At 37.3% G+C, this 24377-nt stretch overlaps 3 pseudogenes; 1 reads left to right on the top strand and 2 right to left on the bottom strand.

Annotated features, from left to right (window-relative positions):
* Positions 1 to 1389: 1389 nt before the first annotated feature.
* Positions 1390 to 1509, bottom strand: LOC123988182 (annotated as a pseudogene).
* A 12494-nt stretch (positions 1510 to 14003) lies between these two features.
* On the bottom strand, positions 14004 to 14123 carry LOC123988181 (annotated as a pseudogene).
* Positions 14124 to 23395: 9272 nt separating this feature from the next.
* LOC114881651 lies at positions 23396 to 23515 on the top strand (annotated as a pseudogene).
* Positions 23516 to 24377: the final 862 nt, after the last annotated feature.

The following is a 24377-nucleotide window of genomic DNA, read 5'->3' as shown; positions in this document are numbered from 1 at the left end:
ATATATTTTTGCAAGTGGGATCATCGTGGAAACATCTCCTAGTAGATATGAAAGCTTTCATCGCGATCGGTATATGCCTTGCAGAGTAACACCAAGGAACAGGGTATTTTGCTATAACAATAGTTATTAACAATAAGAAGTTACATAAATTTTTGCAAATGGGATCATCGTGGAAAGATCTACGAGATGTGAAAGGTTTCATCGCGATCGGTGCGATCCTTGCAGAGTAATGCTAAAGAATAGGATTTTGCAATAACAATAGTTATTATACATATGTATATGTATGTACAGTGAAAATCGTCCACCTGCAACGGGGCGTATATTAGTCTAAATAAAACAATAAATACAAATAAAATACAATGACTGTGCATATTAAATTATTCTACATAAATAACTACATAATATACTCGAAAAGCAAAAGATTCTGTTGAATAATAATCGAGATATAGCATTGCAAATAGAAACATGTCCGAAATGAACCTCACAGTGAAAATCGTCCACCTACAACAACGTTTGATAAATTGCAATAGTTATTTGATTTTGTAATTTTTCATGGGTGATTCTTATAGATTTTTGTATGCTGAATCCGAATTTCTAAACCATTTTCATCTAACTTTTATAGTTTTCGAGATAATCAATGTTAAACAGAAATTGCAATTATTCAACTTTGGAATTCATTTATGCCTTTACAATAGCAGATATTCAGGTTATTTTTTCACGGAATAATTCTGTGGAATGTACCGAATAAAATGACATAAATTGTTATTACATTATAGACATGTAAATATATTTTAATAATAATGGAAGTGGAAGGGACGCCTAAATCGCACGAACGTTTGGCTGATATTTCCTATTATATTTTAAAAACTAACAATCTAGGAGAAAATCTGATTATATCACACGATGATAAAATAATACAATATCAGTTCAAAATATTTGTAAAAGCAAGGTCAAGTTAGGGACCCGTGTGGACCCAATCGTGGCCCCCTGCCCCTCTCTGGAATGGTTCAAACCGCCGCGCCGCGCCGGTACTGTGGAGGTTAAGGAAAATAACAATTCCAACAATTCTTAGAAAATTCGAAATACATAAACAAACGGTTGAGGCAGGCCATGTGCGTTCTGTCAACGCATTTTCCCTTCTTAAGGGAAAGTTCTTCAACTTGGGAGAGTCGTAAACAAAATGGCATACTGTCCTTGTGCTGACCGTCAACGGAGTTGCGTTAATTCCTTTTAAAGTCAAGTTTTCTTTAAAATACTGATACGTCGTATTACAATAGAATGAAGGTATCGATATATTCAAACATTTGTGCAATTGAACTATTTATTATGAAATGGAAGAGAATTTAATTGAATAGAGTTATCAAAATTTTAATTCGAGAAAAAAAAGAGTGCCAACAGCACGCGGAGTTCCCAAGCGGTCACCCATCCAAGTACTATCCGCGCCGAACTTAGCTTGACTGCGGTGATCGGACGAGAACCTGTATAATCCTAAGTCGTATGGCCGTTGGCTGAAAGATACACTCTTTTACATCGAGAAACTGTTAAAAGTCTGAAAAATACACATTGTTATAAAAATGTTTAATTCATAATCCAAAATCTGCCAAAGCTACGTAAACAAATGGAAATTACTAATAATTTTACTACTGTCACCGCTATAACACCATAGCTAATAGATATCTAACAGATGGCGTTATAGCGGTGACAGCAGTAGTTCTCAATACTTACGGTCGACCTGTTTGTTGGGTACGTTTTGCGAGTATGTTCCTTCCTTCTATGCCAAGTTATCAGGCTTAAATTTCAAAGTAGATACCTAATTTTTACACATTGCTTTAATATTATACTTAGCAAAAATGTTTCTCTATCGTGTGATATAATCAGATTTTCTTCTAGATTGTTAGTTTTTAAAATATAATAGGAAATATCAGCCGACGTTCGTGCGATTTAGGCGTCCCTTCCACTTCCATTATTATTTAAATATATTTACATGTCTATAATGTAATAACAATTTATATCATTTTATTCGGTACATTCCACAGAATTATTACGTGAAAAAATAACCTGAATATTTGCTATTGTAAAGGCATAAATCAATTCCAAAGTTGAATAATTGCAATTTCTGTTTAACATTGATTATCTCGAAAACTATAAAAGTTAGATGAAAATGGTTTAGAAATTCGGATTCAGCATAAAAAAATCTATAAGAATCACTCATTAAAAATTACAAAATCAATTAACTATTGCAATTTATCAAACGTTCTTGTAGGTGCACAATTTTCACTGTGAGGTTCATTTCGGACATGTTTCTATTTACAATGTTATATCTCGATTATTATTCAACAGAATCTTTTGCTTTTCGAGTATATTATGTAGTTATTTATGTAGAATAATTTAATATGCGCAATCATTGTATTTTATTTGTACTTATTGTTTTATTTAAACTAATATACGCCCCGTTGCGGGTGGACGATTTTCACTGTGAGTGACTGTATGTATACTGATTTTCGGTCGACGCGCGACGCGACATGCATATACATAGAAACAGTAGAGAATCGGCGTCTGCATGCTGACCCATACACCGCCAGAGACTCGTAGGCATACGTACAGCGTGTCCGCGCTAAAGTGTGACAGACGTTTTATTTCGTAACTATTGATGATAGGAAAAATTGTTTATATGGAAATTGCACGGTACAAGGGGGCCCATGTTTTGGCGTGAACGAAAATTTATTTACATTATTAGTTTAAAAGATATGATGGTGAAGTTTCGTTTTTTAAATGGAACTATATATTTTTTTTCACATCATGTGATAGTGCTTTTCAAGACGAATTCATTAAGCTTTAATGTATGCACCCGATTTTAATTAGTTTTCAAGATATAACGTTTACAAATTTCCCGATTTTTAGTAGATACGTTTCGGTTTGACGGTGAGTAGCAAGTCGTAAAAGCGGCTCTATTGTAGCGGTCAATGCCTCAGCGGGGATCTGCGCTAGGAACGGCAGACCCAAAGAATAAGAAACCGCAACAATAAGGCCCCTTTTACGACTTGCCACTCTAACCGACACGTATCTACTGAAAATCGGGAAATTTGTAAACGTTATATCTTGAAAACTAATTAAAATCGGGTGTATACATCAAAGCTTACTGAATTCGTCTTGAAAAGCACTATCACATGATGTGAAAAAAATATATAGTTCCATTTAAAAAACGAAACTTGACCATCATATCTTTTAAACTAATAATTTAAATTTTCGTTCACGCCAAAACATAGGCCCCCTTGTACCGTGCAATTTCCATATAAACAATTTTTCATACCATCAATAGTTACAAAATAAAACGTCTGTCACACTTTAGCGCGGACACACTGTAGAATTCAATGTAATAGTAACAATAGTTTTTCACGAATATCTCGGAAACTAAATGATAAAGTTGTTCAAAATCATGACCCCGACAACATATTAAAGGGTTATTGAAATCATCCGATGTTGAGATTAGAAACTTCCTGTTTTTTGCAATAATAATCCTTAGCAATGAAAAAATGAAAATTTTTATTTAACGGGACCAATCGGGAGACGTACTCTACAAGATGCAAAAGATTTTGTTCCGATTGGTCCATTCATCTCGGAGTAATCGGTGAACACACATAGAAAAAAGATATATGTATATAACTGATCGAATTGAATAACCTCCTAACCAGCTGCGTTGCAAGTCTCAGCCGCGCAGTTAAAACGCATTTTGGAATTTTGCGTGCTTTTATTTATGGGCCTTTTCTAAGAACCTCCCAGACGACGCATAAAACAAGTAAGAACAAATTGTTTGTACGGAGAATAGCCGTAAAAATAATTTCAATTTAACTTGTTTTATTTAATTATTATTCTTAGTTTTTCAATGTTATGGTGACAGGTATAGAAGTAATACGTGTCGAAAAGGAATAAAATGTTGAGTGCCACGTATAAAGTATATACTTATGTTTTTTTTTGTAACTTAATTTTATACGTATGTACATACATATTTTAATAAATATTTAACATCCCCCCGTAACATATTTTTTTCTTTTACAATTAAATAGAAATGTAGGATATCTGAGTGTAAGTTTATAAATGTATATGTATAAAGGCTATCGATGCTGACCCCATTCGATATGAGTACTTCTCGATACCTCCTTAGTATTGATATAGGAATACTTGATATCGAAATAAAAGTATCGAGCATTCGCTCGTGTTTACTTGTATCGATTAATTCTTATTTCTGCGCGTGTCCTTTAGTTCGATCTAAAGAAACTTGAGATAACCTTCGGTTTATTAGGGGTAAAAGATGTCGTGTCTCTGTTGTGTAGAAGGCTGTGTAAATAGCTTTATTTCATTTTATTTGTATAACTCCGTAAATACACATACAGAGTAAATATCTGCGTTATTTCCAAAAATACGAAACAAAATTCACAATAATTATTCTGAATCAAAGAAGTCAGAATACCGCAAGAATAAGTTTTTTGTGGGTACAGGATTTTCGGAAATTTCAAAATCAACTCTATTTGTTTATATAGAGCCAGGGGCGTCATGTTAACCTTTTCCTAAGCACTGAGCCTTGTCACCCCTTCCTTCTTTTTATAATAATGATAGTAATACAAGGCTAACTTTCAACGCGATTTTCTAGAACTTATTTAACGAGAATTAAAAGTTTAACATACGTGGCGTTTCGCATTTATATTCAGGTATATTTCAATTAATAATCAGAATTTTCATAAGAATTTTTATTATTGATAGTTTATAGAGTAGATGTAGAGGAGACGCAAGCCCCCCTAGTGCATTTATGATGTATGTTTCCCTCGTTCAAAATTAAAAATTCATAGCTAAAACAAGCAATAAAATTTTGTAGTATCTATCTGTGATACTCCCGAAAACGGACAAAGAGTCTATGTTGTGTAAGAATGGGCGAATAACGGTTTCACAGGATGCAGAGAATTACGCACAAACGCAAATGAAACAATTGAGAATTTATTGAACGAACTAAATTCTTCCGGTGCGTGCAGCTCGCATGCTGTCGTACACTCGAATGCCCTGACGGTCCCAAAAATGTCCTCTAATGCCACGACCCTCGAAGGACAATCCCACGCTTAGGACCCCCAATGGTGACGACAGGCGACGTTGTCCAGCAGCCTGTATGTTGCGTATTTGTAGCGTAATTTTGTAGCGTGGTACAGAGAATTATATCGGTAGCGCAGGTAAACAGACATCTATGGAGCAGGGGCTCCTATTTTCAAATACAGTGAAAATTCGATAAATGTTCTCATAAGTCTATTTCATAAATGATACATTTTACTCCCTACTACTAGGGAGATCCTCCTTCAACCAGTGAAGCGAAGTGTAATCGGAGACGTAGCGGTTTTCTTTAGGAAACCAAAATAGGTATTAATGGCAGCTTTAAAAAATGTACTCGTATCCTCGCAAGTCAGCGGTACGTTGATGTGTCAGAATGTGTTGATCAACAACTGAACCAGTGGCTTCGAATTTTTATACCAAACGACGAATTGTGAGTTCTGTTGGTCGACTCTGTATGTTGACCATAAATTGAACGAAGTGCATGAAATGTTTTTCGAATTGAACAAGAACTTTGATAATAAATGTTAATAATTTCAACGCGTTGAGCAACTGAGTATCTATTCATAATGACTTGCCAAGCACTACTGATCGTTAGTATAAATATCACGTGCCTCTGACAACTGAATAACAAACATGGCGGCTGTGACAGTTGAAAGACCTATCGCTCTTATTGAAAGACCCTGTATTTCAAAAACTAACAATCTAGGAGAAAATCTAATCATATCACACGATAGAGAAACATTTTTGCTAAGTATAACATTACAGTAATGTGTAAAAATTAGGTTTCTACTTCAAGATTTAAGCCTGAAAATTTAGCATAGAAGGAAGGAACATAATCGCAAAACGTACACTGATTGTGAGTTGCATCGAACTCGTCGCAGTGAAGTTGGCTACACATTCTCAAATGACTTGAGACTTTTTGAGAAGCTATAAAAATTAATGTACTAATAAGATATGTACTTTTGCTGTTTTAAAAAATTACAGTTTGTCGAAATCGTGATAAAAAACAGTGAAGCGTAATTTTTCAACTTTTTTATACGTGTCTATAATGAAAATGTAAAATATGTCTTTTGTAGATCCAAATAAGGTCGGTGTATGCGGAAAATTTCATCGAGAACGGGCAATGCACTTAGAAGTTATAAGTAATTAAAATTTTCGAAAACCGCGATTTTTCATCTAACGACAATATAACTATGTCACGTCCGTAACTGTATTGACCCTGACACATGTTTCACCTCTACCAAGTACTTTCTCCTTTGAAAACGTATGAAAACCAGTGGTGTCCCTGCCGTACTTTATAACCAGTATCATCGCAGTGGAGTTCTACCTGCCATTCTAATTTTTATAAGCCTCTAGATTATTAATAACATAAAACATACTGTAACTAGCAAAAGCGTTATAAAACTTGGTTCTACAACAATGAAAATTTTAATAAACAACAACAATCTTATGGTAATAAACACTTTCTGATCAATTTCTTGGATTTATGATAATTTCTAATGAATTATGGTATTGCGCTGTGTCTTATTTAACCCTTTCACGGTTCAGTAAAATTTTGAAATTGCGTCAAGAATGTTCTAATTTTTTAATGATTTCAATTGGTTACGTTTGCTCTAAAAATGACAGAAAATTATGTTTTATCTGTATTTTGACGTTACTTTTCGCTTGAAGTCAAAAAGGAAATCATAATGACTTCGAAAACAATTCTTGAACTAAGGGGGTAGTAAAAGCCGTGTCCGTACAATGTACGGAGAGAACAGCAATATATAATAGTTAAAAGCCCGGTGTGTCTTGGATATAAATAAAAAAGAATCACTGATGTATTTTGAAGAAAAATTCAAAAAACGTTTTACTCCTAAACGTTGTTCATCAGACATAAGATGAAAGAAGAACATGTGCGTTAATTTTAAAGATTTCATCCTCCAAAGGGTTTATCTTGAAAATATAATTTGAAGGGGGAGGGTCAAGTAAAATGAAAAATTTTCACCTTCTTTTTTTTGCTTAGAAAATTAATTTACTATCTGGAGAATGTGCTCTGACCGTTTCAAATAGAAATTCGAAATCTAAGTGTACCTACAACGTCGTTAAAGTGACGCGCTCCGAACGGTGCGGAGCACAGGTATCCTGTTCCGCTACATCCAGATGTGCAGAAGGCCATTCTTCCAATATACATCGACTTCTGCTGCGATGATTTGCTTGAGAGATGCTTAGGTGGCTACACGCAAAACGGAAATGAAAGTTTTAACGCTACTGTGGCGTCTGGCCCCTAAGCATCTAAACTGCGGCTTAAAAATTATTGAAAGTGCTGCATATTTGGCTGCCGGCATGTTTAATGAAGGTTACATCTTTATTTTACAAGTTATGAACGATTTACAACTGCAAATCGGGCTGCAGTGTAAGCAGTTTGCTAATACGTATGACGTACATCGTATTAGCAGTTAGGAGCGCCGCGGCCGAGAGAGGACAAAAGAGGCAAGAACTGCTCGAAAAGAGAAATAGCAGGCTTTGCTGAGCGAATTTCAAGAAGAAGAGGGTTTACTACACAGCCCTGGCATCGCTGATTAACCTCACATAAGCTGTAAGTTTCGTAAAAGACTATTTTTCCTTCCGCAAACTTTAAACGCGTTTATCTCAAAACACAAAATTTTACGCGCCGTGCAATGTAGCTCAGCCATTTCTCAACCGATTATTTTTGGCACGAATATTCCTTAATATATTCCCCTTTGCATGAACCTAAAGACTTTTTTTTAAATTGAAACAAACAATGTTTATAACTATTTCTATATAAAAAATGTGGTGATTTTTCTTCAAAGTGGCGCAGAATTTTTAATTTTTGAAATTTTCTTTTACATTTAGGTTTATGCAAAGTATATTATCATATTTTAACGAAAAACTTTTGAGCTTTTGATTTCAGATAATTACAGCGACCTGTAGGCTGCACGGCGCATTCTCGAGAAGCCAACTTCAACCAACTGCTGCTCCTTCATTTATAAACATTTTTATAATCCTAAAATTTATATATATTCTTTAAATGCTATATAATAACATGCCGTTGATCGTAAATAAAAAAACATTATGCTCTCTTCACAATAAATTCGAAAAAAAATGCCTGTTTACTTGACCCTCCCTCCTTAAGTGTTACATACATACACAATTCAAACTACTAAATCTTCAAAAGGAAATATTCAAACTAAGGATTTATGGTAATTATTTACAAAACAAACGACCTCATCGATTTCAATGACTTTGAAATATGTTGTCAAGGTCAGCCTTCTGAACAACTTTTCCCTTTATACATACAGTGGTGACCACAAACTTACAAACACCGTTTAAAACAGAATACCTCGCTTAAAATTGGACCAAATGACTTCAGGTTTCTCGAAAGTTATACTAATTAGTTTACTAAGATATGTGCTTTTGTCGTTTTAAAAAATTACAATTTGTTGAAATCAGGAAAAAAAATAGTGAAGGGTAATTTTTCAACTTTTTTATGTGAGCCTATAATGAAAATTTAAAATATGTCTTTCGTAAATTCAAATAAGTTATGTGTGTGCTGAAAATTTCATCAAGATCGATCAACGCGTTTAAAAGTTACAAGTAATTAAAAGGGTATAGCCGGGTAAGGTAGGCAAAATGGCCCTTGAAGCAAATTAAATTCAGAATACGTCATTCGATAGCATATCAAAAGAAAATACTGTACACCAATTTTCAACCCTTTATCTTAATCAGGGGGGCAGTGAGAAGGGGCAAAAGAAACGCCAGATCGTGCCCCATTTCTCCTGTTTAATAACATCCGAAAATTCTGAAAAAATTCTGATACACTACAAACACGGTAGCGCATATTAGGGAATTTTTTCAGATTTTTTCATTGCAAATCCTAGTTGTAAAAAATGAAAAACCGAACAAACAATCTGAAGAAACGCGATTTGTTATTGAAAATGTAAGAACACTACTTTTATATTACGGTGGTAATAACATATTAGTATAACTATTACTCTTGAATTTTTTCGGATTTTTTGTTGTGGTGCAACGTAGTTAAAAAAATCAAAAACCAATTATTTCGCATGAAAAAGTAACTTCTACTTCGAATTTTTATTTCCTGTTTTTTTAGAATATGTATTCTAAATCGATCTGGCGTTCCCCCATGTTAAGATAAAGGGTTGAAACTTGGTGTACAGTATTTTCTTTTGATATGCTATCGAATGACGCATTCTAAATTTAATTTGGTTCAAGGGTCAGTTTGCCTACCTTACCCGGCTATACCCTTTCCGAAAATCGTGACTTTTCATTTAAGAACGTAGTTCTGTATGTTGTTGTTGCTCGACTTTAGCCTTCGAGATATTCGCAATAGGCAGAATTCAATGTATTGTACTGAAAATTTTTTATTAATATTTCGGAAACTAATCAATAGTCGAAGATTAAAGTTTTATCGTTTTATTTAGGATCGACTCCTCCTCCCCTTCTTGCACCTTAAATTTCAGTCAGCTGGCCAAATAAGCCTTTCGGAAGGATACCTCCATTACTTGAAATTATGGATAACACAGATATACAGGGTGAGTCAAATAAAGCGTTACAAACTATTATCTCGGTAACCATAGCAGCTTTTGATCTAATTCTTTTTTTGAATTAAATAGTACAAAATGTCTGATTCGTGAAATATACATAACATTTTTTTTAATCTACGTCATCTTTTTTAAATGGAATGCAACACTAATTTTTATTTATTTAAATAATTTTTATCAAACTGGATAATATTTATTCAAACCATTATTTGATATTCCTAATAGTTAACGATTTCTGGAAAAGGGAATATTGAAGGAGCGAATACGCATGGGCGTCGAAGGAGAATTAAAACAGACTTATTTCTTCTTGAAATTCATTTTAATAAATATTGAAGATGACGACTTTTACTTGTAAATATTCTTCTTTTCTTACTGTGGCATTTATCAATTAACTTAACAATTAAGCATTTTGTATTCGAGTTATCATATCTTCTTTTGTGGTAAGCGAAGTTTTCATTACTTTATGCTTCACATACCCTTACAAGAAAAAATCGAATGTAAATGCTTGTAAGTCGGTACCTATAATAATGTTATCCGATACAAAATATTATAAGAGTTATAATATTAAAAAAAGAAGAAATACGTAAGTATTAACAAATAAATGATTCAATATTTAATAAAATGAATTTTAATACAAAATACGTCTGTTTTAATCCTCCTTCAACACCTGTGCGTAATCGCTCCTGTAATATTCCCTCTACCATAAACTGTTAATTATTAGTGATATCAAAAAATGGTTCGAATAAACGTCGTTCAATTTGATAAAAGCTATTTAAATAAATAAAAATTAGTATAGCCACTTTAGAAAACTTTTTTATACACCAATCAGACACTTTGTACCATTTAATTTAAAAAAAAGTTAGGTCGGTAGCTGCTATAGTTTCCAAGATAATAGTTTGTAACAATTTATCTGATTCACCTTGTATAATGAAATATCGTGAACATACTACATAAGTTTTGTTATTAAAAATAAAAATATGTATACACGTGAAAGAAGTTTTCAGCAATTTCAGCGTGGCAGTCAACCTGTGTTTAAAAGTATATAAAACTTAAAAAAGTAGAAATGTACAGAGCGTCCCACCCACGTGTTAGTAATAAAATACGGGTAGGTACAATAAAATCGCGTGGCAGAACTGTTCAAGCACGTGTATGCAATAATTTCAAGGTTTTGGGGTAAGCGCTGGGCTGTTCCTCATAGTCCTCTTACCAGAAGGCACGCTCGACTTCACGATGGTCAGATCTTTAGGAACACTATTAAAGGTAAGTGTACACGAGAGAGAAATAAAATAATTTTTAACAAAAAAAAAAAATCCGACTTCGAAATGCACTAAAAAGTATAAAATAATTTCTATTTCATTCATACCAATATTCCATAGCTATTAATAATATCTACTTAATCGTTAAATAGGATACCAAATACGTTTCAAAGTTTTCGGAGGCGGCGCAAAATTAAAAATACCCGAACAAACGATGCTGCCAATAACGATTTCATTGCGGTATGGCAAACTTGGTAATTAATAAGTCGCAAGAGAGAAATTATAGGTCCGGCTGAAAACATTTGTAATTGTAACGATTGTATGAGAAATTGGCAGCACTCCTGATGGACATACACTATGCTGCAATTCACGAGAGACCATACTTAACTCGCGCCGCTCACTAGGTCTAGAGAGATTTTTAATAACGTGTGTTATTCCCCTCTACAGCTTGCTTCTTATTATACTTTGCGATCATATAAATGGTGGGCAGAAATATATGACGTACGATAACTGATAACCGGTGATGATATTGTAAAGTTTCACGATACAATGAAATTCCTATTATTTGTCGCAAAAAAGAATGATATGAACGCAAAGTAAGAAACAAGCTGTAAAGGGGAATCACACGCACTATTAAAAATCTCCCTAGACCTCAGTAGGTCACTAGCTGCGCGAGTTAAGTGCGGTCACTCGTGAACTGCAGTATAGTTAATTCGCAATGGGTTTGTTGATTCCCGTTGAATATTATTTACTTGAAATTATCAAATGGGTGATTTATCATAGGTTGCCGACGCCCGAGTTAGGATCTTCCTAGTAGAGGAAAAGTTTTTAATTTTGCACCGCCTCCGAAAATTTTGAAATGTATTTGGTATCCTATTTAACGATTAAGTAGATATTATTAATAGCTATGGAATATTGGTATGAATGAAATAGAAATTATTTTATACTTTTTAGTGCATTTCGAAGTCGGATTTTTTTTTGTTAAAAATTATTTTATTTCACACTTTTTAGTGGAACGAGCAGTATTTGAAGGAGATCGTATTAGCAACCAATTGGTAATGAAACTGACGAAGTTTACTTGCAGGGACAACTTTGAAAAATCGCGATCGGTATATTCCTTGGAGGGTAACCCTAAAGAATAGGCTTTTTATTATAATAAAAATAGTTATTAACAATAAGAAGTTACCTAAATTTTTGGAAATGGAATCATCGTGGAATGATCTACGAAATGTGAAAACTTTCATCGCAATCGGTGCATTCCTTGAACCAGAACATATTTTGCAATAATGAAAACCGTTCGGAATAAAGAAACCCGAAATGTTTTTATAATGGGACCAATCGGAAGACATATCCTACAAGACGCAAAAGATTTCATTCCGATTGGTCCATCCGTCTCGGAGTAATCAGCGAACGTACATTTAGAAAAAAAAGTCGTTAGGAATAAAAAAACGCAAAATATTTTTTCTACGGGACCAATGGGGAGTTGTACTGTACAAGATGCAAAAAGTTTCATTCCGATTGGTCTATCCGTCTCAGAATAATCGGTGAACATACACCGGACGTACATGAAATAGTACGTTTTTTTGCAATAAAAATCGTTCGGAATAAAAAAATTCGAAATGTTTTTATAACAAGACCAATCGGAAGACATATCCTACAAGACGCAAAAGATTTCATTCCGATTGGTCCATTCATCTCGGAGTAATCGGTAAACAAAGCCAGGAAAAAAAAATAATAATAAAAAAATATATATATACTGATCGAATTGAGTATCCTCCTCCTTTTCGAAGTCGGATCAAAAATGGTAGAGTGTAGAGAGAACTCTCGGTAGAGACACGTAGAGACGTGTACACACCTTGTAGAGCTGCACCGTAGAGCTCTACGGTCTCTCTACCTGAGAGCCTTTTTGTGTAGATTTCTCTACCGTGTAAACAGCCCCAGTAGAGAAATTTTTGTCTCTACATCGTCTCTACGTCTCTACGCATCGAGATGCATAAGTTGGTAGAGCTCTACCTAGTTTCATGCGCTTTATTTTGATATAGCTAACGAATTTTTAAGAATGTGTAGGAAAGGAACTATTAAACATAGAATGCTAAGATTTGTTATACATATAAATATATTTATATGTTTTTATAAAACGACTGAGCGCTTATTATAAAACAAAGTTTTTGATACTTTTGAACACTGTTTTAAATATTTGTATCTGCCATAGAATTAATCCCTCAAATAGATTTGAATATGTAGTAATAAGTACCTTGCCCCGTAGTACATTTTATAACACCCCCTTGTACAGGGTGTAAAAAAATTAAATGTCACGACCTATATGGGGTGATTCTACACCTCTGGATCGGTGGAGATCTGTCAAAGAAAGCGACCGCAAAATTGACCTTGACCCCTAATTTCAAGGTCAAATTTTTTTATTGGCTTATCATAGTGCTCATCGAGGGGATAAAAAGTCTGAAAGGAACCATGTGCCGGAAATCAACCCTTCTCCTAGAAAAAAGCCGTCAAAGTTTCCATGTACGTTAATGCATTAAACGTTGAGTCGCCTGGTACCTCTCTCCAGTGATCTTAGCGCGTCAGTCTCGCGTATCGTTCGAATTTCATGGTATAGGACAATTCTTGAATTTCAATCACAATGCCAGCATATACGAAGGATGAATTCTAAGAGAGCATATTTAAAAAGACAAAATAACTATTGCGTTTAAATGAAAATAAAAATGAATTTAATTCACTGTGTAGCCATAGTTAAATTGAAATTCAAGGAAATCTGTTGAAAGACAGGATTTATTCGGATTAGGTGAGGTTACAAGGTGTAGGATACAGTTTTTTTGTTTATTTATTCGTACAAAACATTTCAACTTGGGAGTGTCGTAAACAAAATGGCATACTGTCCTTGTGCTGACCGTCAACGGAGTTGCGTTGATTCCTTTTAAAGTCAAGTTTTCTTTAAAATACTGATACGTCGTATTACAATAGAATGAAGGTATCGATATATTCAAACATTTGTGCAATTGAACACTATTTATTATGAAATGGAAGAGAATTTTATTGAATAGTGTTCTCAAAATTTTAATTCGAAAAAAAAGAGTGCCAACAGCACGCGGAGTTCCCAAGCGGTCACCCATCCAAGTACTATCCGCGCCGAACTTAGCTTGACTGCGGTGATCGGACGAGAACCTGTATAATCCTAAGTCGTATGGCCGTTGGCTGAAAGATACTCTCTTTTACATCAAGAAACTGTTAAAAGTCTGAAGAATACACAATGTTATAAAAACATAGATAAATTGCTGTTTAATTCATAATCCAAAATCTGCCAAAGTTACGTAAACAAATGGAAATTACTAATAATTTTACTACTGTCACCGCTATAACACCATAGCTAACATATTTACATGTCTATAATGTAATAACAATTTATATCATTTTATTAGGTACATTCCGCAGAATTATTACGTGAAAAAAGAACCTGATTATCTGCTATTGTAAAAGCATAAATCAATTCCAAAGTTGAATAGTTGCAATTTTTGTTTAACATTGATTATCTCGAAAACTATAAAAGTTAGATGAAAATGGTTTAGAAATTCGGATTCAGCATAAAAAAATTTATAAGAATCACTCATTAGAAATTCCAAAATCAATTAACTATTGCAATTGTTGGATTATTAACAATGCGTCAGCTAGAAAGCAAAAATAAATTTAATTTAATTTGAGAAACACTGCGTGCTTTAACGGTTTGTTTATGGACCAGACGTCAACGGACCCATAGGCCTGGGACTGTTTATACCTGAGGGCCTGGGTAACAGACTGAATGCAGTCTTGGTCTTCGTAGAACCTTTAAGTGGGCAACCGATTTTTCTAGCTTTGTCCTTACGGGCTTTCTCGCCACTTCGTGTCAAATCGTCATAGTGAGAAGACGTCCTTCCGAGCCTTTAAATAAAGTATTTTGGATTGAAATATATTGTGCATTTTATTATAACAATCCCCATAATCTAACAGCAATTTATCAAACGTTGTTGTAGGTGGACGATTTTCACTGTGAGGTTTATTTCGGACATGTTTCTATTTGCAATGTTATATCTCGATTATTATTCAACAGAATCTTTTGCTTTTCGAGTATATTATGTAGTTATTTATGTAGAATAATTTAATATGCGCAATCATTGTATTTTATTTGTATTTATTGTTTTATTTAGACTAATATACGCCCCGTTGCGCGTGGACGATTTTCACTGTGAGTGACTGTATATGGTACGAAAACCATGTTTCTCAAGTACCTACTTAAATAGCGCGGTAGATTTAGCGCGATAAGTGTACCTAATGGAATCCGCTTGTTACTTTTTGCTGGTAATATTTAAACAGAGGACAAAGAAACTTCATTACTGAACTCAATTTATTACGAATAATTATCCCTCCGTAAGCAATCTGGGTCGATGAGGACCCAAACGAATTCCCATTTTTTCGGACTTTCCTTCAGGTTTTTATTTTTATTGAAAAAAGTTTTAAACATTTGACTAAACAGACAACTTTGATAGAGACTTTGATAAATATTTCAGAATTTTTCCAAATTCTTTTAAAGTCTGACAATAAGAACTCAAGCCTGAGAATAAAAGAACTAAACTGTCTAACGCGTTTGAAAACATGTGATTGCCTACAGAGGTTTATGACAATTATGATCCCCATTCACTACAATAATTTAGTTTGAAATGATAAAGGGAACACTTCAGGAAAAGATTTAATTTATGTATTCTTTAAAAATTCTTGCTATACAATCATGAAGATAAAAGGTGAAAGGGTAATTATTATCGACATCTCGTCTACCCCACCGATTTCGCTCATTTTTTAATATATTGTTGGGATGATGATTCTAAGCAACTTTTTCCTAAACATATAATCGCCGCTCGGCCTTAATTTTCGAGATATTTGCTAACTAAAGTTGCTACTACGCCAATGAATTCTGCGTATACCTACACGTCCGTGGCGGTGTGTGCGTCAGCATGGACCACCACTTATCCCCTCTTTTTAAGGGGGTAGACACGGCACGTGACCTCTCCGATTTGGGACGTCGGTATTACAGCAGTTTTTTCGTTGGGCCTGGTGGAGCCACTTGCGTGGTCTGGTACGAACTTGAAAGGTTTCTCAGCTAGCGTGCGCGCAACACGATCGAGGAAGGCAACAGCGCCTCAAGTATTTTTACAAACACATTCAAACGCTCATCTCGCCAGAGGCATCGCGACGATATGCCTGAAGAACGAAAGCGAAACATTGGCGCGTGTTTAGAGTGAGATGTACGGTGATCATGCTATCCTTCTTTCAACCCAAATGATAGAATTGTCCCGCTTCGATAAATTCTGACTGACCAAACGCGTGGATTTTATATAGCGCACCGTGGCAGCCCTCGCTGCTGAAAATAATTTTACGCCGCCTCCGAAAAGGTTGAAATGTATTTAGTATACGATTTAACGAGTAAATAGGTTTTATTAATAGCTGTTGGGTATTTGTATAAATGAAGTAGAAATTATTTCATACCTTTTAGTGCATTTCGAAGTCGGTTGTATTTTTTGTTAAAAATTATTTTTTGTAAGCAGATTGCGGCGGCCGAAACCCAAGGACTATAATGGGTGAACTAGAATATCGAACTTGACTGATTTCAATGATTTTGAATTTTGGGTTGCGTGGCCGGCCGCTTGATGGCGGTCAGAATATTAATCTTACCTAACTACCAAGTTACGTCCCCCTGTTTCGAAAAATCGATCGGGATCGGTGAAAAAATCGATGGTGATTCGGAGTGATTTTAGAATTTTTAATTGAAACGCAGTATTGGCGCAAGGAAAGCAATTGGAGAGTCTCAAGAAGTGCTTTTGCGAAAAGGAAATAGGAACCCTTCGGGTTGGAGAAAGTAATACACACGGCGAATCGTCCTCGCAGGATTTTGAGGTTAGCTTACCCACGCTAACCTGTCGCGGGTACACCCGCATTCTCCTCTCCCTGGCCCTGCGGGACCGGGAGAGATTCAGAGCACCACAATGGAGACGGAAGCAGAGGAGGTGTGGACTGTGGTCAGTCCCAAAAAAAAGAAACCTGGTAACAGCACGCTTTTGGAACCGCTCAAAAGAAAGTGCCCTTCCCCAGCAGGGGATGAGAAAGAAAATATGAAAAGGAAAAATACCAATAGCATACCAAACATTCCTACTGTAAGAATGTACTCTGAGGCTCACAGTGGTCCAGCCCTGGTTGAAATTCGACTGGCTGAAACGCATTGTAAAAAAAATAGGAGTCACAACATGGTAGCAATTGCGAAAGCACTACATTCAATGAAGGCAGGAGCTCATCAACTGCGTCCCAGAGGCTTCAACAAAGCAGAGGCCGTGTTCAACAACGGTATGGAGGCAAACAGACTGATCTTATCTCCAAAGGTAGGAGAGCATGGGCTGGAGGCCTTTGTGCCTCGCCACTCTGTAGAAAGGAAAGGTTTGCTGAAAGGCTTTAGCTTGGAATATCCAATCGAGGACCTCCTGGATCTAGCAGTATCCCCATGCAAGATAATCCAGGCCAAGCGGATGGACAGAAGACAGGTTGATTCTACCACCAAAGAGGTTTCCTGGGTTCCCAGCGAAACAGTCCTTATTACTTTCGAGGGGTCAACACTCCCAACTAAAATACAATTGTATGGACTTCTCAACAAAAACATAGAACCTTAGATTGAAAGGATAAGAACATGCAGGAACTGTGGCAAATTTAGGCACTCTCAAACCAAATGCAGGTCACTCCCTGTGTGCCTAAATTGTGGTAATATTAAGAATCAGGAGGAGCACGAGTGCACAGGAAAGGATACCAAATGCATACATTGCCAAGGTAGTCACCGCACCTTTCATAGTGACTATCCAAAAATGAAGTACGAAAAGGAGATCAACACAATAATGGCTTACAATAATATAAGTATCTATGAAGCGTGCTCACGGGCTAAACAGAACATGGAACAATTTGCAGTACTCCCTACAACTCAGAAGGACATTCCCAAAGTCACTCCGCAACATAATTTTCCTTCTCTCCCTGCACCAACGTTGGAGGGGGAATTCAAACTTAAAACTATTGGGGGCATGTCTCGTCCATCAGGACATACGTTCAATCATTGGAGTGATAAGACTTTTAAAACCTACTCCAAATCTCATCCGGCGACCACTCACTTGGTTGAGAAGGTAGGGTCACCATCAACATCAAAAGTACAAAGAAAAGAATATTCTTCATCCGAAATTCAATCACAAGTCACACAAGTAGATGAGAAACAGAGCAGCAGCTCCAGCCATCAGGCCACTGCTAAGAAAGCGAACACGAAGCACCTTGTAATCAGTAAGCCAGAAGCAAAGTCCAAGGTCATGGTCCAGGAAACCCTCAAAGTTAAAGCATAACAATGGATAGTACAGTTATGGGAATTAAAATCTTACTTTGGAATAGCAGGCAATTGGCCAACAAAAGAGAGGAACTATGGAAACACTCATCCTCGTTCGATATTCTGGCCATCACGGAAACATGGCTCAACCCTAATACCAATTTTAAAATTCCAGGATTTAAAACCATAAGGAAAGGCAAGGGTAATCGGCGAGGGGGCGGCCTGGCGATCTTCGTCAAAAACTCCCTCCAATGGAGCATAATGCCGGACATCTTAGTAGAAGACGGGATCACTGAGTCCCTAACAACAAAATTGACATGCAAAGGAGTCAGCCTGCCCATTTGTCTCTGCTACAGGCCTCCAGGGGTGGTACTTCAACAGGACAAATGGGATCGTCTTCTGAGTGTGCTTAACACTCATACCCAATTCATCTTACTGGGAGACTTCAACGCTCACCACGTAGCCTGGAATTGTGAAACCACGGACAGGTCGGGAGAACTTCTGCTCCAAGCTCTGCACCATAACGCTTGCGTCATCCTTAATGACACCTCTTCCACTCACATCGGACAGTTTGGGCAACGCAATAGTAACCTGGACTTAATAATCTCTCCGTGCACCATGGCTCATCTTATCAACACAGAACAACAAAACGACCTTTGGGGCTCAGACCATTTCCCCATTTCGGTGCACATACAAATGGAAAAACACATTCACAGGACTCCCACCAACAGAATCACCTTCAAACGAACGGATTGGTTCAAATATAAAATATTACTGGAGTCAGAATACCCGATTTTGTTCACAGATGGCTTTCTGAGCCTAGACACAAGCAAGATGATAGAAGCAGCAAAAGAAGCAACACCGAAACCAAAACCCATTCCTCCGGAGCGCTACAGGAACCCGGTTCCAAATGGCAGCATACTGGAGCATCGACGGACTAGGTGGCTTACAAAAGGCAAGCAGCAGCAACCAGGAATTTAATAAGAGGCAAGAAGAAGGACAGTTTCCGAGGAATGGCGTCCGAACTGAATGCCTACACCGATATTACCCAGTTCTGGGAAAAAATTAAAATATTCAAGAACAGCTGGACCAAAACAGATACAACAGATAATCCTCCTCAGTTTAGAGAAATAGTCACTCTTATTGATGAACTGTGCCCCCCTTGGGTGGGCGGGGCACCCAGAGAAATTGTGGCTAACAACGCCGATCCTTCTCTCGACACTGGCTTCACGTTCCAAGAGCTCAACTTCGCCATCAGCAATCTTAAAACCAAGTCGGCTCCAGGCATGGACGGTTTGGAATACACTATGTTCAAGAACCTTCTTGATTCGTGGAGACTGGCATTGCTTGATTCGTTAAACAGCATCTACACACAGCATACATACCCGGAAGAGTGGCGGGATTGCAGAATCCATTTCATTCCGAAGGCTAATCGAAAGGGCCTTAGACCGGTAGCCTTGGCTTCTTGTGCCTGCAAACTGCTTGAGAAGCTGGTAGCGTACAGACTGAACTATTGGCTCGAGTACCGTAATCTTCTTCCGGAAAGACAGTCCGGTTTTCGGAAAAACCGGTGCACAGCTGACAACATTCTGGGATTAACTACTCAGATTGACAGTGGTCTCCTCTTGGGCCATACCACCTCGGCTGTTTTCTTGGACATTGAAGCGGCTTTCGACAATGTCATTCCTGACCTCCTGATCCGGAAGCTCACTCATCTCGGAATTTCCTCTAATCCATTACATTTCATACACAGGCTCACCAATTTCAGAAGAGCCCACTTTCATGCAACAGACGAAACAGGACAAACCCAGAGCATTGTCCGTGAAGTTCACAAAGGCGTTCCTCAAGGTGGGGTCTTGAGCCCTCTTCTCTATACGCTGTATATGATCGACGTTGACTCGGATCTTCCGGACGACACAACCATCCTCCAATTCGCTGATGATATAGGTATCTTTACGACCAATCCCAACCAGCAAATCGCCTACCAACAGATAGAATCAGTCGCCAACACCATGATAAACAAGCTAAACGCACTAGGATTAAACATCGCTCCATCCAAATCCGAATTTATGGTATTCAACGACAGGGTTAACCCTCCGGGACCTATATCAATCAAACTGGGGAACACAGAGATAAGCAATGTAACTTCGGCAAAATTCCTTGGCATCCATATCGATCAAAAACTCAACTTTCACCGCCACACAGAAGCCGTCAGCACCCAGGCACGCAAATCGCTCAACATTATTAGGTTTCTTCGAGGCACCTGGAGGGGCACGGAACCTAACACCCTCGTAACGATATATAAAAGTCTCATCCGTTCCGAAATAGAGTACTGCCTACACATTACTCTTCCCAGGAGCACAAGGATGCTGCAAAAAATTGAAAGAATTCAGTTAGCGGCTGCGAGGCTTGCTCTGGGCCTGAGAAACTCCACTCCCATAAATGTAACCCTCACAGAAGCCAAGTTACCACCACTGGAGCAGCGCGCTCTGTTCGCGGGCAAGAAACACATTACCAAAATCTTGGCAAACCCCTCACACTTCTTATTGGACCAAATAAACCGTTACTACGATCTTTTGGGGCAGAGGCTGAGAGGCACTCCTTCTCTCACTGTTACCGCTGAAGCGATTAGGGAAATTTGGCCAAGCCGTTATATGGTGGCCTCCGATTTGAATTTTCAATTGTTGCTTGGGGTTCAGTTAAATAATATAGGCGAAGACGTATTTAACCTGGTGGATGGACACTCACTGAAGGACTGCAATCACATCAACGTTCAATTTTCCGAGTTATTAACCATCAAATACTGTGAATTCCTCCCGGTATTCACAGATGGTTCCAAAACACCCGATGGGATTTCGAATGGCGTGGCTTGGGTTTGCCAGGGGACGGCTCAGGCAGAGATGATCAGCCTCAACAACCACACCACAGTTTTCACAGCAGAGTGTATTGCAATAAGCAGAGCTCTGGACATGGCAGCTAATCACCCGGATCATCGCTTTCTTATCTGCTCAGATTTGCTCAGTGTTATCCAATCACTGCTTAGCGCTGAGCCAACTCACCAAAATAGGTACATAGTGGAAACCAGACAGAAGCTCAAGCAACTCATTCACACAATCCAGTCCCCGGACCGCATCAAGTTTCTGTGGATTCCAGCCCACAAAGGTTTGACTGGAAACGAGATAGCGGATGGACTGGCAAAGAGAGCCACGTACAATCTTCCCCATGCCTTCTGAAAGGTTCCAGTGAGTGACATGTTCGTCAAGTATAGGGAGGAAATGTGGGCACTTTCCTCACAAATCTGGATAAACAAATCGCAAGGTCACACACCCACAGGAAGTAGGTATTTCAGGTCCTTTTTCAAGGGCAACACCAAGCCCTGGTTCCACCAGGTGACGTTGCCTAGGAACATCATATCGTGGATATGTCGCGCTCGGGCAGACCATTACAGCCTCAAGGAGGCACATCGAATAAGAGTAGTCGACTCCCCCCAATGTCAATGTGGAATGGCAGCGGAGAATTTAAACCATGTACTATGGCAGTGCTCACTGACAGAAACGCACAGACCGGTTCTCCTAAATTACCTCCGGCACAGGGGCTGGCAACTCCCGTTGAACATTGATATTTTTCTTGCCAAACCGCTTATCAAAGAACTACGTATAATAAGTCACTTCTTATTTCTCAATAATATATCAATATAAATAAGTTAGGTTAAGGTAACGCGCTGCGTCACAAACTGTCAACGAGTCTAGATTCATTAGATTTACATAAGAATTCATGTACCTGACGTCACAGCTTTACGCTGAATGCAATATTACTATGATCATAAGATGTACAGTAAGTAAGTAAGCAAATCTTTATAGGGAGTAAGCACAATCTGTATAGAAAGTAAGCACAATTTGTATACCAGTCCATGGGCGAACATGAAAGCCTAGGACTTTTTGAAATAAAAAAAAAAAAAAAAATAACTACCAAGTTCACTAATTTAATTTTGTATTAAATTAGCTAAGGTTAGGTTAAATTAATATTGGATTTTTAAATTCCACCCGTTATGTATACTGCTTGACGGATATTTACCATGCTGCGTTTACAGAAACCAACTATCCTATACTGACGAACACACCGCCACAGACGTGTAGGTATACGCAGAATTCACTGCGATAGCAGCAATGTTCTTTTGCAAATATCTCGAAAACTAAAGCCGAGCGGCGGTTATATCTATAGGAAAAAGTTGCTTAAAATCATCGCCCCAACAAGATATTAAAAAATGAGCGAAATCGGTGAGGTTGATGAGATATCGATAATTATCGGTAAAAGGTATGCTTCGGTTAAAAGTAATTTTCGAAGAAAAGTGTATTTAGTATGAATTTATTAAGAATTTTTACAGTTTGTCCCCTGTGACATTATAGCAGTACTTCTCAATGCTAGATTCTTTTTTGCCAGTACATTATTTAAAAGAAATAATGTAATACCGATTGATAACATTATGTGTGATTATAATAATCGGATCCCACTATACTTGCATGAATAACGCTGATTAATAATACATTTTAGCGGTACTAATAGTTGCATTTATTAACCCTCGGACGGCGGACCATGAAAAGAACCACAATTTTAATTTAATTATATATTTGTTGTATATGTGCGAGCACTGGGAGTTGGATTGATGACAATAGCGGTTGACGGTTTGTACTACTATCACGCCAAAAGGGACCGTGGTAGGAAATAATAATTAAGATCTTAGATACTTCGGTGTAAAATTTGCATTTTTATTTTATACGCAATATGCTGTGGCTAATGTATAAAAACGAGAATGTCTTTAATGCTAATTTCTCTGCAGTAGAAGGAAGATTACGTTTAAAAATTGATTATTCCGCGAATAAAATGTTACGTGGCAATATCAGCTATACTCGTGTAAAATGCCGAACAAATTTTATTTATATTTATGAGTATAAAATTATTAGTAATTTCCATTTGTTATGTAACTTTGGCAGATTGTGGATTATGAATTAAACAGCAATTTGTCTATATTTTTATGATATCGTGTATTTTTTAGACTTTTAACAGTTTCTCGATGTAAAAGAGTGTATCTTTCAGCCAACGGCCATACGACTTAGGATTATACAGGTTCTCGTCCGATCACCGCAGTCAAGCTAAGTTCGGCGCGGATAGTACTTGGATGGGTGACCGCTTGGGAACTCCGCGTGCTGTTGGTACTCTTTTTTTTCTCGAATTAAAATTTTGATAACTCTATTCAATGAAATTCTCTTCTATTTCATAATAAATATTTCAATTATACACAAATGTTCGAATATATTGATACCTTCATTTTAATACGACGTATCAATATTTAAAAGAAAACTTGGGTTTTGAACATTCGAGAGGGTCTGCGTCCACTTTTGTTTATGATGAAGAATTATATATATGTGTAGCAGTCGAAAGAAAACAAACGGTGTTTTCATCTCGGGATCGTCTGTTAGACTCGTCGTCAGTGAGGCTGACAACAGACGACCCCTGCCCCAGACACCTATTATACCGCGGTTCGAAAGTTGTATATATTGGAGCCGCATGCCGGGCGAGCGCTTGCGAGAGCACGGTTCCTCTCGCCGCCACCTAGCGCTCCCCGATCCGAACTCAAGGCGTCCAGGGAGACGAAAACCCCCTCCATTAAACGATTGCAACATATGTAAATTACAATTGTCAGAACTGCAGTAGTTATAATTTTACGAATTCAAATTATTTGATTGCGCATAAAAAGTGGACGTAGAAGGTGTCGGAAACTCAAAACTGGAGTTTTCTTGTAAATGCTGATACGCTGCATTAGAATAAGGTTTCAACTAAATAAGTTTTATTGACGCGCCCAAGACGGAGACGTGAAGTTGACAGTGTAAACAGTCCCTCCCAAGATACGCGATAGCCACGTGCCTTGTGGGCCACCAGCCATCATCTCGAAACCATAAACATCCTAGCCATAAAGTTGTCGAAGACGGTCGATGGTTCAGCGACTTCGAAGTCCTTATCCATCGTCACCCCAAAAAGGATCGTGGTAGAAAAAAACAAATACTTAAGAACTCTTTT

This window comes from Osmia bicornis, chromosome 9, assembly GCF_907164935.1.
Source record: "Osmia bicornis bicornis chromosome 9, iOsmBic2.1, whole genome shotgun sequence".
Taxonomy (NCBI): domain Eukaryota; kingdom Metazoa; phylum Arthropoda; class Insecta; order Hymenoptera; family Megachilidae; genus Osmia; species Osmia bicornis.
Note: the sequence above shows the minus strand (reverse complement) of the source record. Positions and strands in the feature narration are given on the sequence as shown.